This window comes from Mustela putorius, unplaced genomic scaffold, assembly GCF_011764305.1.
Source record: "Mustela putorius furo isolate JIRA1106 unplaced genomic scaffold, ASM1176430v1.1 tig00000145_pilon_pilon_pilon, whole genome shotgun sequence".
Taxonomy (NCBI): Eukaryota; Metazoa; Chordata; class Mammalia; order Carnivora; family Mustelidae; genus Mustela; species Mustela putorius.
The window spans coordinates 33338571-33354451 of NW_025421294.1; positions in this window are offsets into that span (position 1 = coordinate 33338571).

Below are 15881 nucleotides of genomic sequence, written 5' to 3' on the forward strand. Positions count from 1 at the left end.
TAAAAAATGGGAGGAAAAATAGAAAATCTTTTAGCCAGACTAAACATACACTTCCCTTATTCCCTTGGCTATTCCCATGCCTAGCCCTGTACCCGAAGTATTTTCCCTCTATTCTTTCATAATAAGTTTGTCCAGCCCTCTTCATTTAAATAAGCCCTATAGGGGCCCCTGGGTGGCTCAGTCCTTAAATATCTGCCTTCGGCTCAGGTCATGATACCAGGGTCCTGGGAATGAGCCCCACATCTGGGTCCCTGCTCAGCAGGAAGCCTGCTTCTCCCTCTCCCATTCCCCCTGCTTGTGTTCCTTCTCTCACTGTCTCTCTGTCAAATACATAACTAAATCTTAAAAAAAAAAAAAAGATTTAAATAACTAAGTCCTGTAATCCCATCACTGCCAACGTTTTCCCCAATTAATTAGAAAAGAGGTAACAAATAGTATGTAAGTTTGGTGATAGTGCTTCTTCACTTATAAGGGCAATCATGATTTCAAATGTGCTGCCCTATTTTTCCTTTAAACCTTCCCTTTCTTGTCAAAGCACATGTTCTGATTATTGGTTGAGCTGTGTGTGTGCGCGTGCGTGTGCGTGTGCATATATATATATATATATATATATACACACACACACAAATATGTGTATATATATCTCCACCAAGACTCAACTTGCCGGGACATTGTTTCCCTCTTCAGTACTCCCCCCACAGCACAAAGCTACTTCATGACCTAGAGACAACTTATTGGACATTTGCCCTACTTTCTGTATATCGTTTGGATCTGAGACAGCACAATACAAGATACCTATCATACCTGGCAGAGGGGCCCAGACTAGGATGGGGATAGGGAGGCAGGAAGAAAGGAAGGAGATATGGAAATCTTACAGTAACCCAATTTGTGTGGGGAGAGAGGAGTGAGATCTGAGCATACTGTGCAAACAAATGGGCTATCTAGGGCTGAAGTACAAGGGCTTCACTTAGGGCTGCTAAGTGGTATTTCCTTAATATATGATTGCTAACTAAATGCAAGAAGAAATAATACATGGTCTTCTACTAAGGCCACAGTGTTTCTGTTTAATACACTTTGCAAAGTTAATACTATTTCCAGTTATCATGAAAGCATAACAATAAATCATGTTTCAGAAGGTTGAAATATCCAGCATCCTTTCAAATTAATTTTTATTTTTGTGTTTTAAAAAGAGCATAAGAGTTTTAAAGGTGTCTTTATCATCTTCAAAAGCATCATTCTCTGGCTAAAATTAACAAGTCAGGAAATGACAGATGCTGGCGAGGATGTGGAGAAAGGGGAACCTTCCTACACTGTTGGTGGGAATGCAAGCTGGTGCAACCACTCTGGAAAACAGTATGGAGGTTCCTCAAAATGTTGAAAATAGAACTACCCTATGACCCAGCAATTGCACTACTGGATATTTACCCTAAAGATACAAACATAGTGATCCGAAGGGGCACGTGCACTGGAATGTTTATAGCAGCAATGTCTACAATAGCCAAACTATGGAAAGAATCTAGATGTCCATCAACAGATGAATGGATAAAGAAGATGTGGTATATATACACAATGGAATACTATGCAGCCATCAAAAGAAATGAAATCTTGCCATTTGTGGCGATATGGATGGAACTAGAGGGTATCATGCTTCGCAAAGTAAGTCAATTGGAAAAAGACAACTATCATATGATCTCCCTGATATGAGGAAGTGGAGATGCAACATGGGGGGTTAAGGGGGTAGGAGAAGAATCAATGAAACAAGATGGGATTGGGAGGGAGACAAACCATAAGTGACTCTTAATCTCACAAAACAAACTGAGGGTTGCTGGGGGGAGGGGGGTTGGGAGAGGGGGGTAGGGTTATGGACATTGGGGAGGGTATGTCCTGGGGTGGGTGCTGTGAAGTGTGTAAACCTGGCGATTCACAGACCTGCACCCCGGGGATAAAAATATATGTTTATAAAAAATAAAAATAAATAATTTTTTTTAAAGCATCATTCTCTTAGCAAAGCTGCATGAAATTTATATACTGCTCCAAGTTGTTTTCTAAACTATTAAGATCCGGATATTTGATAAAAGTAGAATTGGCAGAGTTCTTTTAACCCAGTGATTCTGTCTTAGTGATAACTTAAGATTTAGTTAAAAGGAGAAACCAATTTGCATTCTTGCATTTCAGTTTTATTTCATGCCAAAATATGACCATAATGCTACTTTACTTATAAAAGTCATCTTTAAAGCATTTCTTAAACCAGTATTTATGCATCTGGTTTTCAACATTTCCTCTTTTTTCATCCTACAAAAGTATGACCCTTCCTCCTGTATTCTACCTCTTTACCTTTAGAGTGGTAAAAATAAGAAAGTCTAAAGTCAACGTGTAAGACTTATTTATACAGAATTCAGCTGTTTACTCTGATTGGAACTGACCCTGCTCAAAAGTTAAGGGCTTTTCTTTCTCATGATGAAGGCTTTAGTCTTTGATGGATGGTTTTATCCCTACTCAGTAACACTTAAATGTATTCATCTAACTTCAAACTATAGAGATGAGACTTTTCTCATCTAAAATCTTTGTTTCCTGACCCTACATCTGAATTCAAGACAACAGATGAAAAAGGAAAATAATATTTTCATAGTTGATGTACTAGAATAAAACAATGAATTTTCAACCAGATGTCTTCGTGTTCTTCATTACCACAATTTTGGGGTACCATTCTTCTCAGGATGGCATTGTAAAACCAGGACTAAAGACAATAACACCACTCTCAGTTTTAAAGTTTAATAATTTTGAAATAGGTAGAGGAAAAGATTTTAAAAGAAAGGTAGTCTGGCTGAACGAATCCCCTCCATCCCGTCTTCCCATCCCTACTACCTCTGCTCCAATAAGAGCCTCTTGACTGGGGAAGGAAGGCGATTTGTGGGAGTCACCATCTCTTGTCCCACCCCTGAGCTGAGTGGAGGGTAGGAGTTGAAGATCCAAGAATACAGATGGTTTTTGCCTCACAATAACATTCCCTATTTTCTTCCATCTCTCTGCAGCAGAGCAGAATCCAAGACCAGCCTTCTCTAGAACCATGGTATTTAGCAGCCTAGGGGGGGAAAATGGCAACAGGGGTAGGAGAAGAAATACGAGGAATGAATGTAGGCAGAAGAGGCTAGCCATTTGTGATGGTTAATTTTGTGTGTTGAACAGACCTGGATGACAGCGCCCAGATATGTGGTCACACATTATCTGGATGTTTGTGTGAGGTTGTCATGCATGAAATTAATATCTAGATCAATGAGCTTTGAGTAAAGTAGATTGCCCTGTGTAATGTGGGTGGGCCTTATCCAATCCACTGAAAGCCTGAAAGGAACAAAAGACTGACCTCCCCAAAGCAAGATGAAATTCTAACAGAAGACAGCCTTCAGCCTTGAGCCTCAACAAGGCTCTCCAACCTGTTGACCTACCCTGCAGATTTCGGACTTGCTCACCTCCCAGTCATATGAGCCAATTCCTTAAAATTGTCTATATATACATATAATATTGAATCTGTTTCTTTCGAGAATCCTAAGACATCTTCCCTATGTCCCATTAGAAGGATGTTGAGGAGGTTTAAAAAAAAAAAAAGCCAACAGATTGAAAGAGGGAACAGTGGGAGAGGGAACCCGCAGACCAACCTAGGTGAACAGGTCACCCGAGGCATGGTGGAACAGTACACAACTCAGCAGAAGCACAAGGGGCAAAAGTGACAGAGGCCATTGTGCTCCAGAATCATAAGAACTCACATCTAGAAAAGGCCTGTACAGAGTAGAAACAGCAAAACCAAAAAGCAGGCGACTCTCCCTACAGCAGTTAAGAATCTGCCTAGGTAGGGGTGCCTGGGTGACTCAGTTAAGCAGCTGCCTTCAGCTCAGGTCACAATCCCAGGATCTTGGAATGGAGTTCTCAGTTGGACTTCTTGCTCGACAAGGAGCCTGATTCTCCCCTTCCCTCTGCCTGCCGCTCCTCCTGCTTCTCCTCTCTCTCTCTGTCAAATAAATACAATGTTTTTAAAAGGGGGGTGGATCAGACACTTTAAAAAATCCCCGAATTTAGACTCAATCTCAGGAAGGACTGGAAGTATGAAAATGAAAAATGTGAGGGGTATTAAACTTGAATGTGATTGAAGTATAAATCTAAATTTGTCCAGGCCACTAGGAGATTGCAATCCCCAAAACCAAATGGCCCCCTACATCTCTTACGTGGCTGTTCTCCACTGGTAACTTTTTTCCAATACAAGCTCTTCCCCACAAGGGGGAAAAGCTGGCTTCTGGGCCTGGCAAGCCTAAGTTCTCCTAGTAGATTGCAATATAACAAATCTCAGGAAAACTGATTTGCTTGATTGTTCTGGTCGTCAGCCCTGAACCAATTACTATATCCTTTGACCAGTCATGCCTAGGCCAAAATCCACGACTTTGATAAGCAGCGTGTGGGGAGTCTCGGAGGTCAAGGCTATCATCACCAAACCACATGGGATGGGTTCCATAAAGAATGAGGAATGCGTGCCAAAAAGTGATGAAGGAATGCTGGAAAAACAAAAACAGTATGTGTCTACCTCATGAAAGGAGAGAGAGAGAATTAACCCAAGCAGTTCCTTTCTTGCCCAAAATTCTCCAGAGATTTGCTTATTTTTGAAAGCCTGGTGGCTCATTTGGTTGAAGAGCCTACCCTTGGTTTCAGCTCAGGGTATGAGATGGAACCACGCATCCTGCTCCGCACTCAGCATGGAGTCTGTTTGTCCCTCTGCTCCTCCCCTCAGCTCTAAAGTAAAATCTTTTTAAAAAATAAGAAACTTAAAACGTTAAAATACAGGAGTGCCTGGCTGGCTCCGTCAGTAGACCATGCAACTCTTGATCTCGAGTTATGCTTTCAAGCCCCACACTGGGCACAGAGCTTACTTACATGCATATTTGCATACATAAAGTTAAAAATACAACCTCTAAAAGGCTTAGGATACCTCAAAGTCATATTCGTCTAGTTATTAATCCATGCATTTATTCACCAAACATTTGTGGAGGATTTCATTACATGCAGAACACAGGTGACTAATGTACACAGTCCCTGCTCTCAGGAGCCCAACAGCCCAGCTGTGGACAGGCAATCATAAACAAACTCTGCCTCCCAGTGCCAGATACTAACAAGGAGACGTGAACAAAAGGATGCAGGTGCATCAAGAACCAGAGAGGTTTCTGTACTGTGGAGGAAGTCACCTCTTGGAAACAGATGATCTCTGAGCTGTGCTTGGAAGAATTTCAGCCTCCAGGGAATGGAAGATGAATCCAGTACTCTGTGCAGACCTGTAAATGGCAAACCACAGGCCTCAGGGAGAATTCGAGGGAAACTCCAGAGGGACTCCCTAATCTCCTATGGTGTGCTTTTTATTTCAGACCACGCTGTGGACAGAGTGCTTGAAACTAAGAATTAGTAAGGTGGTAAAGGAGGCAGATTTTAGTCAACAATTAACTTGAGGCCCAGCTTACCATGGTCAAGAAAAATGGAAAATTAAGGAAATTGCCGTACAATTAAAACAAGTAGATTATTCAAATTGCATTGATACCTTGCCTAAGGCAAAACTAAGGTAAAAAACCAATTAAGCAGGAAATTTTGTTGAGTAACTCCTGTATGCAAGGCATTACACTACATCCTATGAAACAAAGTTTTAAAGTGTGAAGTGTGATTCGTTCTCTCAATAAAGGTATTGTGTGTGTAGAAATGAAATATACAGGGGGTGCCTACGTGGCTCCGTTGGTTGAGTGTCTGCCTTCAGCTCAGGTCATGATCTCAGGTTCCTGGGATCCAGCCCTGCTTCCAAGTGAGCAGGGAACCTGCTTCTCTCTCTTTCTCTGCTCATCCCCTTGCTCATGCATCCTCGCTCGCTCGCTCGCTCTCTCTCTCTCAAGTAAGTAAATAGAATCTTAAATGAAATATATACACAAAAAAGTAGGTGAATCAATCAAGCTATGAATGATGTAGGTCCAAAGGAGTGAGGTTGATGACAAGTGTCTGGAGAATGAATTAATCCCCACAGGTCAGGACAGCATGAGAGGAACCAATTTTTCAGGAATAGAACTATTCTGTAATGTTAGATGACTCTATATTTTGCATAAAATGTATGTATTTATGAATGCTGAATATGAGTGCCTGGGATGTAATTCTACCAGAAATATTCTGTTAAAGTCTCTGAAAAGACATGACATTGTGAAGTAATTAGGGACCTCTCTTATTTGCATATATGTTGAGTAAAGGGGCGACTGAAACTCTCCTATATTGCTGATAGGAGTACAACCACTTCAGAAAATTGTTTGGCTTTTCCTTATAAAATTAAAAATGCACCTATTCTGCAGGTCAGCAATTCTACTCCCAAGACAAATGAAAGCACTTGGCTACTGAAAGACTTGCAGAAGAAGTTTTTTTATAAAAAGTTTTTTTTCTTTAATAAAAGCCCAAACTGGAAACAATCCAAATGCCCATCAAGAGAATGGACAAATAAATCACGGTGTAAGTACCATTCAGCAATTAAAAAGAATGAGTTATAAATACCTTCACCAATGTGGATGAATCTCAGAACATTATATTGAGCAATAGAAAAAGTACATTTTATATGATCCATTTACATGAAATTCAAGGACAAATAAGTGTAATCTTTTTAAAAGAAATCAAAACAGTGGATGTCCAAGGGGGGGAGAATTGATTGGAAGGGGGCATTAAAGAACCTTCTAGAATGATAGGGTCACGGGTATATGGACACAATTATACGAGCTCACTAGAGTATACACTTAATATGTGCATTTCACTATATGTAAATTTTACCACAGTAAAAATAAATGTATTCTGGTCTCTTATAGATTAGATTTTTAAACTCCTGAGATGTACTTCATAACTATTTTTTTGTAAATAGACAAGTTTCCATCTTATTTGTTATTTGAATTCTAAATATTCTGTGGACTCTAATACCTGTGTGATTTCTTCAGGAGACAGAAATTTTATACAGTCATTTTTTTAAGACAGTGACTTGATCAGATTTAAAAGATGCATTAAACTAATATAACATTGCATGTTAATTATACTTCAATTAAATTTTTTTTAAAGATTTTGTTTATTTATTTGACAGACAGAGATCACAAGGAGGCAGAGAGGCAGGCAGAGAAGGCGGGGAAGCAGGCTTCCCGCTAAGCAGAGAGCCCCATGCGGGGATTGATCCCAGGACCCTGGGATCATGACCTGAGCTGAAGGCGGAGGCTTTAACCCACTGAGCCACCCAGGTGCCCCTTCAATTAAATTTTTTATTATTTTTTTCAATTAAAAAATTTTAAATAAGGGGTGCCTGGGTGGCTCAGTAGATTAAGCGTCTGCCTCTTGATTTCGGCTCAGGTCGTGACCTCAGGGTCATGGGATCAAGCCCCATGTCAGGCTCAGCACTCAGCATAGAGTCTGCTCCAGATTCTCTGCCTCTGCTCCTCCCCCCATGTGCATTTTCTCTCTCTCTCCATTTATCTCTCTCTCTCAAAGAAGGAAACAAAATCTTTAAAAAAATTTTTTAAATAAGAAAATAATATAAGATGTGTTTGAGTATGAAGACAGAGGTGTTCAGGCTGAAACGAGTTACTTGTAGAGAGTACTTTGCCATTTTTGATTTGGACAGATTGGAATATGTTGGAATATGAATACTACAAAACTGAGAATTTCATAAAGAAAAAATAAAATTCTACTTATGAAATTCTGATTTGCACTATTATATTCATTTTGCTTTGTAAGATTGCATATTTAGACACTGATCATGCTATCGATGGCATACAAATACTGATCTCTAGCAATACAGGGACCTGAGTTCTTTTAATAACAACAACATTCTAAACTGAAGGCACACCATAAGTTTAATTCAGTAAGAGTGGAGAAGGAATTTTTAATAAGGGGATGAGGAGAAGGGAGATAAAAAAAGGGACTTATCAGAATCCGGGGTAGCATTGTGACTTACAAAAGAGATCTAGTATTCAAATTTTATACTTTATATTTAAAAAGCCAAAAATCACCTATCATTTCAATAATACATATTTTAAACTTCGATTAAATTTTCTCAGCCAAATGGGCTTTGTTTAAAAATTTTTAAAGTTTGTTTTTGTTTTTTTCATTTTTAAACTGGCTGTGGTGGGGGAAGACAGAAATCCTCCTGCCTCTAAGGGGTTTTTTAGATTTGAGAATTTTGTGTTTATCACAGGAGCTCAAGGGATGACAGCGTTATTAGACACTGCCGTGGAGAACAGACAGGAAATAGAGCACACGGCTCCTGCCCTTAGTCTCTCTGGGGCTCCTGAGTTACAGCCAGAGCCATATAAGTGAATATACAATTACCTACCAGAAGTAACTAGGTCAGACAGCTCGCCATGTCATCTACGACTGCAGAGAAGTTCTGCTCTGACACCCCCTTAGAAAAACCACCCTGTAGTGATTTGAATCAGCTCCACGAGGTTTTCAGAAAACCGTTGTCATTTAAAAGAAATTGGTTTCACTTCTCTAATCTTGACCCCTGAGTTTTTTGTCATTTACTATATATTTCCTGAAAGGGATTTAAATTGGGCTGAACTCAAAGCAAGGAAGGGAGAAAAGAGGTCTCCATGGTCATAGGGAAGTCACACAGGAGAGAGCCTCGCATTTTTCTTTTCAAAAGTAAAATGGATCCAAAATGGGGGCTTCACCCCCAAATATTTAAAGTCATTCCTCCTATGAACTCCTGTGGCGTTATCATCTAGAGCAGTCATTTGGAACCTAGCATATTGCTTTCGGGTCTGTCATTTCAACCAAACCGTAAGACTCTTTAAGGCTGATGAACATTCTTGGGTGACACTGCAGAGGATGAAATATGGTTACTTTTCTGTCCATAGGCCCCCATATTTGAGTAGAGCAATATATAGCAAGAGATGCCCTAAGTACCCTGGCCTTCACTGATTTCATGACAAGCTACTTTATTTAAGAGCCACTTCTGCATACTTCCTTTGAGCAAAGGGCACTGGTAGTCATGAGCCAAGAGATACACTTAAAATGTCTCAAACAACGATTTAACAACTTTGTAAGACTTCCATTTAGAAAACTTATTTTTTTATTATTCTGGTCTGAAGGTAAGAATCTGATCTGCAACATTTATTTTAGTCACCACTTATTATTGATAAAATAGTACTAAGTGTCATAAATAATAACAGGCAATGGAAAGCTTTTTCTCCTTAAATACCAATAGCCTATTTCAGTTTCAGGTTTACTATGTCATCTCACATGCTTCCTCCAAATTTGATCATGATTATTGTTGAAGAAATTTCAGGAAATGAACCACTTGTTTGAAAATGCATTTTTTTAAATGGATATTTTTTAAATAGAGTGTTGCCTGCTAAAGCTATGAGAAAGCAAACCATAGATGTTTCATCCACCCCAAATGGAATCTGGTTAACATCAGATATGCTGTGACATCTAAAAGATATTCAGCCAATAGGACAAATATCAAACACAAGAATAAGATATGTGTATCATGTATTAGCAAGCACAAGGAAATGTGAAAGCTTGGAAATTCAGTGGAAGGGAGTTACAGGATTGCATGTTAGAATCAGGATTAGCGCTCTGTTCTGGATCACCAGAAAATAGAGAAATACACTACTTCCCTCAAATTTGTCTCTAAAAGTCCCCAAATGATTTCAGTTAGGAGATTAAGCAGTTGAAGACCAAGATGCCTGATCTCTTTCTGCCATTGGGACGGGTGGAGAGAAAGACCACAGAGAATATTTCAGGCACTGATTTGACTGATCGCTAGACAAATAAAACCGAGAATATTTGCGGGACCAATGAAGATATGTTAGGGTTCAGGTAGCATAAAGTCAGGACAGTGCAGGCTTTAGAATCAGGAATATCCAAGTGTGAATCCTGCATAGTCACGTGCTGTGTGACCTCTAGCAAGTTACTTAACATCTGTGAAACTCCATTTCCTCATTTGTAAAAACCAGAGAAAGAACTGCCTCACAGGGATGTTAACAGAATTGACTACATTAATGTACACACAGTCTATCTGGTACTTATTCAGGACTCAGTAAGTATTTATTCCGCTTCCTTCCTCTACAAAAAGAGATATTAGAATTTTTGCTTCCCAATTTTAAAAGCGTCTATTCCACTTAGCGTGTAAAACATTATACCAGACCTGAGAAAAATCAGTGCCCCTTACAACACTGCATTTTCAAAATGTTAACGGTTTTACTTTGTCATGTTAACGTTTATCTTGGCAGAGAGTCAACATCTACACAAATAGCACATGTAGTGATTGACTTACTAGAATTTGATTCTCTTTCACAAACTTTCAGTGAATGCCCGTACAGCTAGCTCTAGAGAAATCACAAAGTAATCAAGACACAGTTCCCACCCCAGAGAAACTGACAGAGTATGTAAGGAAAAGCCAATGTTAGGACCTCTGACATGGGCTCGCCTGAATCTTTTTATAATTATCTGTAAGCCAACCTCTCTCCAAACACATGCTATGCCTCTTGAGTTTAGACTTCTTAGCCAGTTTTTATCATTTTATTGATTATTGTTTAAATATTCAGGTATGTTTTGATTGGCTTGGATTGATTTTTATAATAGAAAGAATACATGACTTTCAGATAATGTTCTCAAAACATCAACTGGCACCTAGTTAATGGGCATCTTGCAAAAGATAGAAGGAGAGGAGATCTATTTTTCTTAGATCCTATAATACTTAAACCTAGATTTCTGCTTTGCATGTCCCTCTACCACTTCCACATTTTGAAGAGGGCAAAGAAAAAAAATGCACACTCTCTGCCTGACCACAAGATCAACCACTACTGCATGCTGGCCAGGAAAAGGGTAGTATTAAGGGTGTAGCCATCTGCTTGCCACAGACTGCTGGTGAGACAAGAAAAGCTAATTAGCACCCCAACCCTCACCCTTACTCCTCCCTACTCTCCATGCCTCCACCATCTGGCTGGCCTCCCTTTTCCTCTACCGCACCAGCTTCTTTCTGCATCCTCTAGCTTGGAGAGGTCAGAATCGTTTGCCTCTCCTAGCAAGAGATAAGAATAGGCTTCGGCAGCCGCCCGGACCATGAACTTCTAAAATTTTAAAGGAAATTGCACAAATCACCTCGTCTCCCCTCCCACCAGCAATGCTCTCTTTTCACTGGTGCCTGTTATTTTACTGGAAACATCTCTGCCCAAGAAAATCATTAGGTTGGTAATCCAATCTGTTTTGTAATTGACAATTGTCTAAGGATACGCAAGCACCTAGTTCCTGCACTGAGTCTCTTTTCACCTCTTTAAATGGGGTTTGGGGGACAGCAGTGGGATATAAAATCATTAAGTAAATATAGTACATTTCACCATAAATCCACAGGAAATGGTGAGAAGTAACTTTGGTATGAGGCAGCAATGACAACGCAAATGTCATCACTAATAAAAGATGTCAGAAAAATAGGACATCGGTGAAGCAGATTAAGATTTTGAGACTTTGTGGAATAAAAAGAGTGAAACTTCTAACTAGTAAACAAATATAGATTTGTTTACTATTAACAAGTCTACTTACCTACTTACCTGAGAAATAATGCACTGTGGATAAACTGATGTTTCATTAACAAAAATCCTTGTTACTAGGTTACTTGGATTTAGTTACAATAACAACAGTATTGTTTTTCTGTATTTTGTTCCTATTCTGGCTTATTTTTTTCTTTTTTTCCTACCTTATAGTAATACAAGCAAAATACTTTTTAAAGAAAATCTAACAGTGTCCACATAAAGGATGAAAGGCGGTAGAAAAAGAGCTTTGAAAATTATAAAATGTAAATATTGGCTCAAAATAAGATGATTAGAATATTGGAGATAAGCTTCAGTTAAGCTTACTATGAAAAAGACTTGCTCCATAGCTGTATTTCAAACATAGCAGTATAGGGACCCCTGGGTGGCTTGGTCAGTTAAGCAGCTGCCTTTGGCTCAAGTCATGATCCCAGTGTCCTGGGATCGAGGTCCACATCGGGGTCCTTGCTCGGAAGGGAAACTGCTTCTCCCTCCGCCTCTTTTTGCCTGTGCTCGCTCGCTCTCTGTCTCTCTCTCTCTCTGACAAATAAATAAATAAATCTTAAAAAAAAAATTCAAACATAGCAGTGTAAATTTTTTTTTTATGGGGGGTGGGGGCAGGGATACCATGAGGTTTTGATGTCAGAATTTTTGCCTTACTAAACAAACCTGCTAAAAGAAATTGTCCAAGAGTGTCTTTTCATTTTTGTAACAGAATGAAAGGGAGAGCAACAAACTTCACTTTCAAATATTCTGAAATGGGAGAAAATTAAGCTCTGACTCCGTCCCGTACAGAACACCAGATGCTTCCTACCTGTAGGGAAGACTTGTAACTTTTTTGGGTTCTCACCCTCTGAACTGTCTTCCTCCATTTGGGGAACTCCTCACCATATGAGTCTTAGCAAGAGATAGGGTCTTCCTCCTATTCTAGATGCTAAAAAAGCCAACCAGCCAACCATTTCTTTTGCAAGCCTAGGTTTGGCCAGGCAGAGGCACCAGCCCCAGAACTTGACGCAAAGCAGTGAAAGAGTGGCAGATTTGTTCAGGTAGCTGCGTCCAGTTTCCAAAGGCAGCGGGGACAGAACACCAGCCTATATGCAGTGTTGGTGGGGATCACAGCTCCAGCTACAGAATCTACCCTTCCTGGGCGGCAACAATGACCTTCCCAGAGAGGTTCTGGGATCCTTGGCAAGTGGCTTCTTTTAGCCTAGGGCTCTAGCCATCCCATGATCCTGTGAATTACCTGATGGTCTTCAGTCCCCTCCTTTTCTGCATAAGTGAGAATCAGGTTCTGTGCTTGCATCCAGGAACCCTAAGGGATACAGTGGGAAAGTGACTTAGAATTAAAAAGAGAGGAACCAGGGAATACAGTTTCTCATATAAGCTATACACTGCTCACAAAAGACATGTAGTTGAAGGTAAGAGCATTAGTAAAGAACCATGTGTGTATTTTTTCCTTAAGGTGAGTCAGGGAGGTGTGTCCAGGGGGATATATGGGGGAAAGACCAGATTCAGTAATGATCTAGAAAGAAGGAAGGGAAGCCTTATCCCTTCATCTAGGTCCAGGCCTAGATAACTTACATGGTTAAAAGTGCAGGAGTACAAATTAACTGAGGCATTTCACAATTATATAGAAAAACAACAGAAAACAAAATAAAGTACATTAAACACACAAATGCAAGTGAGGGGACTGGAAATAGGAACAGGGGACAGAGATAGAGGGAATGGTTAGAGCAACTCTGGTACAAAATACAGGGCTTGCGTCTGAAGGCTTCTGGTGCAGTTTCCTTCACCCCTGTGATCTCCAGAAGAAAAAGAAACTCTCCAGCTGTGACCTTCAGGCATGGAGATGAGCAAAGCAGAAAACTGCCTTTGGGGAGGGACTGAGCCCCAGGCTGCTCCCCCCAGCCCAGGAGCAAATAGGCAGCAGGGGGTTGTCCAAACATGTTCCATGCAGATCTGTGGGGCAGAGGATGATGACGTTAAAGACCCTTTTTTATAAACAAAACTCTTCCCAACTAAGCCTAATTTTAGTATAAGATATCCTCAGTACCATGTTTGGGGAAGATGAAAGAGTTGGTCATAGATTGTGGTGATGGTTACAGAACATCATGAAAGTAACTAATAGCACTGAATTGTACACATAAAACGCCAAGGTTTGTCAGTAGGGTGGTTCTTCAAAAAGTTAAAATCAAAACTATTCTATGATCCAGCAATTGCACTACTAGGTATTTACCCTATAGAGAATACAAAAAGATTGATTCGAGAAGACACACGCACCACCCCCCCGATGTTTATAGTACCATTATCAACAATAATCAAATTATGGAAAGAGACCAAATGTCCATGACTGATGAATGGATAAAGAAGATGTGGTATATATATATATATATGTCTCTGTGTGCGTGTGTGTGTGTGTGTACATTATGTATACACACATGTATACACAATGGAATATTACTCAGCCATAAAAGCAAAATCTTGCCATTTGCAATGACATAGCTGGAGCTAGAGTATTATGCTAAATGAAATGTCAGAGAAAGAAAAATAGCATATTATTTCACTCATATGCGGAATTTTTTTTTTTTAACTAGGCTCCGTGTCCAACATGGAGCCCAGCAAGGGGCTTGAACTTACAACCCTGAGATCAAGATCTGAGCTGAGGTGAAGACCTGAGCTGAGATCAAGAGTCCAACATTTAACCAACTGAGGCCCCCAGACACCCACTCAAATTTGGAATTTAAGAAACAAAATAAATGAACGTGGGCAGGGTGTCCAGAGGCAAACCAAGAAACAGACACTTAACTGTAGAGAACAAACTGGTGGTTACCAGAGGGAAGGTGGGGGCGGGGGCTGGGTTAAATAGGTGATGGGGATTAAGGAGGGCACTCACTGTGATGAACACTGGGTGTTGTATGTAAGTGTTGAATCACGAAATTCTACACCTGAAACTAGTACTACAGTGTATGTTAACTAACCGGAATCATAATAAAAAAAGGGAAAGGGGTGCCTGAGTGGCTCAATGAGTTAAAGCCTCTGCCTTCAGCTCAGGTCATGATCTCAGGGTCCTGGGATCGAGCCCCACTTCAGGCTCCCTGCTCACTGGGGAGCCTGCTTCCCTTCCTCTCTGCCTACTTGTGATCTCTGTCAAATAAATAAATAAAATCTTTTTAAAAAAATAGGGAAAAATGACAAGATTTTTTATATATATTTTACCACAATTTAAAATATTAAGAATGTAATATACCAAAAACCTTTGGATTTATACAATTTGGGGGGGGATTGTATTGTATCTGACTGACACCTCAACAAAACAGTTAACAATTTTTCATAGCATTTAGGATTTTCACTTTAAAGCATTTGACACTTGGTGCTAAACATTGCAACCTTTTTGGGAACTGACAGATTGTTCTTCTTATCTAATGGGTAACTAGTCTCTTCCCTTCATAACATATTACGCGGCTATATCAGGGACAAGAGAAACACAAATGTCTCCGGGTTTGAAATACATCAGGGGTTCACCACTGAAAAGAAATAGAAGGGAACAAATAAGAATGCCACAGAGATAGACACCCTCACCCAGAAATTTACAGCCCTGACAGGAGGAGGTTAAAAATTACCTGGTAAAAATGAAAACCGTGGGACGCCTGGGTGGCTCAGTTGGTTAAGCAGCTGCCTTCGGCTCAGGTCATGATCCCAGCGTCCTGGGATCGAGTCCCACATCGGGCTCCTTGCTCAGCGGGGAGCCTGCTTCTCCCTCTGCCTCTGCCTGCCATTCTGTCTGCCTGTGCTCGCTCTCTCCCCTTCTCTCTTTCTGATAAATAAAATCTTAAAAAAAAAAAAAAATGAAAACTGTGCTTGGATATAATGGGCCTTCTGTTTTAATCTACTAGATTTCATGAGAAGCTGTGGGCTCCTGGCCCACCCGGTGTAGGACAGCACCCCAGAAGGCTCCCTGTGCTCAATCACCCACAGCTGCAGGGTCTGAGCTGCCCTGGGAGCCTGGGCATGGCCAGCCCCGCAGCTGTGATGGGGACAGTCTCTTCATTTCTAGACAGGTGACTGAATTTGCCCTGCTCATTCTTATCCCCAGGCTCCTCCCTCCACCTGCAGTGTCCTTTCCACTTGTCCGAATCTGACCCAGACCTCCAGGGTCAGCCAAAATAGCACCTCCTTCCTTTCCTAGTGCCCCGCTGGAGAGCCACCTTCGAGACAAACCAAATTGTTTTCCAAAATGATTGTAGACACCGTGCTCAGATATTTTTGACCAAGAAAGAAATAGGGGATGGAAATCAGAAGAGTCTAACAGCT